At 36.6% G+C, this 4,338-nt stretch overlaps 1 pseudogene; it reads right to left on the reverse strand.

Annotated features, from left to right (window-relative positions):
- Positions 1-3,044: 3,044 nt before the first annotated feature.
- On the reverse strand, positions 3,045-3,163 carry LOC128247738 (5S ribosomal RNA; annotated as a pseudogene).
- Between the last annotated feature and the right edge of the window lie 1,175 nt (positions 3,164-4,338).

Consider the following 4,338-nt stretch of genomic DNA (forward strand, 5'->3'; position numbering starts at 1 on the left):
AAAGATAAAAGGCAAAGTTGACCCCGGCAGAATTTGAACTCAGAACGTAAAAAAAAACTATTAGAAATATTGTAGAATTTGATAGGCGATGAGCTGGCAGAAATGCTAGCACGCCAGGCGAAATGCTTAGTAGTATTTCGTCTGCCGTTACGTTCTGAGTTCAAATTTCGCCGAGGTCGACTTTGCCTGTCATCCTTTCGGAGTCGATAAATTAAATACCAGTTACGCACTGGAATCGATGTAATCGACTTAATCCCTTTGTCTGTCTTTGTTTGTCCCCTCTATGTTTAGCCCCTTGTAGGCAATAAAGAAATAAGAAACGTTAGCACGCTGGGCGAAATGCTTAGCAGTATTTCTTCTGCCTTTACGTTCTGAGTTCAAATTCTGCCGAGGTCAACTTTGCCTTTCATCCTTTCAGGGTCGATGAATTAAGTACCAGTCGAGTAGTGAGGTTGATCTAACCGACTGGCCCTCTCCCCAAAAATTTCGGGCCTTCTACCTAGTGTAGAAAGAAAAGAATTTGAGAGGCGGTGAGCTGGCAGAAACGTTGACACGCCGGGCGAAATGCTTAGCAGTATTTCGTCTGTCTTACGTTCTGAGTTCAACTTCCACCGAGGTCGACTTTGCCTTTCATCCTTTCTGAGTCGATCAATTAAGTACCAGTTGCGTACTAGGGTCGAAATAATTGACTGGCCCATCACCAAATATTTCGGGCCTTGTGCCTAGTATAGAAAAGAATATTGTAGAATTTGAAATTATAATACAAGCTAGCAGCGTTGACCTCTATCTATGAATAAAAAATATATATATCGAAATGCTTTTGGTGTGAGTATATGAATTAATGACTTTGCTGAAGTCATTAAAGTAAATGATCTGTATCTGTTACGTAACCCAAAATATAGATTCTTATAGTTCAAGATGGGTTGCACCAAGAAGACGAGCAATTAAGAATAGGTTTGTTGGCATAGGCTTTCCCAATTCTTACAGGATTCAAAAGTGTCTTCAGCTCCAAAAAGTTATGTTTTACTATTAGAGACCGAAATAATCACCGTGGATATATTAATGTTATTAGTAATGTTAATTTAAATAAGTCTCTGTACTAACCGTACACTTAATTAAACGAGTAATTAAAGCCACATCTAGCTATCATTAAAAATTAGTTAAGAGTATTTCTCGAGGCGCAGGCGTGGCTGTGTGATAAGCTTGCTTCCCAACCACAAAGTTCCGGGTTCAGTAGTTTGTACTATAGTCTCGGGCCAACCAAAGCCTTGTGAATGGATATGGTAAATGGAAACCGAAAAAAAAACCGTTGTATATATATATATATATATATATATATATATATATATATAAAATATAGATGTACGTGTGTATTTGTATCTGTGTTTGTCCCTCATTATCACTTAACAACAGGTGTTGGTGTGTTTACTTCCATCTTAGCAGTTCGGCAAAAGAGAGTAAGTATTAGGCTTTAAAATATAAATAAAAAGTCGGTTCATTCGACTAAAATTCCTTCAAGGTTGTGTCCGAGCATGTCCAGGGTTCAGTCCCACTGCATGGAAACTTGGGCAAGTGTCTTCTTCTATAGCCTCGGGCCGGGCCGACCACAGCTTCGTGAGTGGATTTGATAGACCGAAACTGAAAGATGCTCATTGTATATATATGCAGTAATAACAACAATAATCTTTGGATGGAATTTGTGTATATTTTAATCCATCGTTACGTGCGTTTCCCCAAATAACATATTTTTAAGATCATAATCCGTATCCCTGAGATGATTACAGTGCATATATATATGTACATATATGCGTATATTTGTGTCGGTGCTTGTCCTCGTAACCTAACAGTTCAGTAAAAGAGACCGATAGAATAAGTACCAGGCTTTAAAATGTACGTGCTAGAACTGATTTGTTCGACTAAAAGCCTTTAAGGCGGTGCCCCAGTATGGTCGCAGTCAAGTGACTGAAAGGCCTAAAAGGTTAATAATATCTATCTATCTATCTATCTATCTATCTATCTATCTATCTAACTATCTAAGTTTGTATATGCATGTAGAATGAAATTCAGGTGTTTCGGTATGTGTATCTGCTTTAGGTAGAACTGATAAATACATGAAAATATTCTACGAAATAGTAAATATTTATTTATTAAATCAATAGACTAACACGTATTTATTTCAGGAAGTGCATTTTATTGAAACTGCACTTTTAATGTAATATACGATATATACTGTCCCCAAGGTTGTCAAAGACAACGTAATTGTGATCTGTATTCGATATAAACAGGCGTGATTCTATCTATTTTATATATCTCAGAATTACAAAAATTACAGTGGATCGCCGGAATTCTTGAGTTACATACAGTCGTAGAAAAGCAATTAAAGAATGATGCTGTATGTTTTCTGTGCTACAACGTTTCTCCCAGCTTGCAAATTAAAGATATTTAAGGTAAGTTAAACTTTTAAAATGTACTTCTGTAACTAACTGCCTCAAAAAGAAAGAATTGCTAAAAGAATGCACAATGCAATTGAGCTTAATATTAATTGTATTGAAGCGGAAATAAATGGAATCTAATAACCCATAAAATATATTTGTGAAACAGTCTTTGGAGGACTAGTTGCTTAGTCGACGACATGCAGATCATATTATATGAATTCAACCACGCTTATGGACAAACAACATTATAATACGTTACATTTGAGACACATACGAAAACAAAAACCCTTGAAGGACGTCCTTAAGAAACCACGTAAAATATTTCGTGCTTATAAAGAGAGCCCTGACGTCCGTTCTGGTCCAGGCACTGGTGACAACGTGAAGCAATGGAATCGCAAACATCACGAGGGGACACACAAGGACAGACACCGACCCCAGTGCGTAACTGGTACTTATTTAATAGACCTCGAAAGGATGACAGGCAAAGTCGACCTCGGCGGAATTTGAACTCAGAACGTAGCGACAGACGAAATACCGCTAACCATTTCGCCCGGCGTGCTAACGTTTCTGCCAGTACGCCACCTTAAACTGATAATAAAAACTGTGAGACGCTTACAGCACCTAGGTTTCCCAAGCGGTCACCCATCTAAGTGCTCACTAGTCTCGATGTTGCTTAACTTCGGTGATCGGACGAGAACCGTTGTTTTCAACGTGATATGGCCATAAGCACTTGCCTTTCTTTTACTCCTGCTTCAATGAAAGCAATCAACTACTATATTGTTATTTCATATACTAAAGATAGTGGGTTTCTCTAATGTTTTTGCTCATATTATTGAAGAACCGCTTACTATCCAAACTAATTTCACGTTTCACAGAATATATACGTCTGAATTGAGTGTTTGCTTTGAAATTCCCCTAATAGTCCTTCAGAGCGATATACGTTTTATATGTAGATAAGGATTCCATTTTCATATCTAGTTTTAGTCTAGCAGATTTGTTTTACACATTAGTGAAATAATTTAAGATAAGGAATTTTGTTTTATAAATTTGTACAATATTGACTGTTAGGAACCGAGTGTAGATACCTCGACTAATTCATAAAAGTTTTGGGTTTGGCAAGAAAATGTGCACATCTTGTATGATATATTTATAATAGTAATGTTTGAACTGAATGTTGACAAGTAAATTATTCCTTCATGTCATGGATTCCGTTTTAGTGATAAGAAAATTGAAGAGACAGAGAGACATAAAGAGAAAAGATGCAAGACAAACGTTTCGCAAGAAATATTGGTGTAACTAAATTTAGTATTTCGTTATCCTTTTCAAGTTTCCTACTTGTATGTGCTTTTTATTATTTTACTCCTAAAGCTGCAAGACAATTATTTAAGGTATCTACGTATGAAATACTTGGCATTCAATTTCTAGACTTATATTGTCCTTTCTTCAATACTCAATGCCCTGATTTTCAGAAAACCTGTCGCAGAGATTTTGTAGTATAATTTAAAATGTACCTACAATCATGTCTGTGCACATGTGGAAGAGTTGTTTTACTTCTTTAGAGACACATTCATATATACATACCTATGCATATATGCGTGTGTGTATGTGTGTGTGTGTGTGTGTGTGTGTGTGTGTGTGTGTGTGTGTGTGTGTGTGTGTGTGTGCACGCGTGCTCGCGCACGTATATTTCACGGCCAAGATAGATGACTCGTTACATGTTTTAACTTTGTAAGAGATTGAATATTTCCAACGAAAATAGTATTTAATCAGGAAGAAATTAACATCTTCCCAAAATTCTGATTTAATATTATTAGAAATGAACATCAAACGGTGCTTACAGAATCGGTATTTTGTATGTAGTCCTTTGCTTTGAATCACGGCGTCAATTCTGTTGGGCATTGAT

The sequence above is a fragment of the Octopus bimaculoides genome, chromosome 4 (assembly GCF_046866305.1).
Source record: "Octopus bimaculoides isolate indiv1 chromosome 4, ASM4686630v1, whole genome shotgun sequence".
Lineage (NCBI taxonomy): Eukaryota > Metazoa > Mollusca > Cephalopoda > Octopoda > Octopodidae > Octopus > Octopus bimaculoides.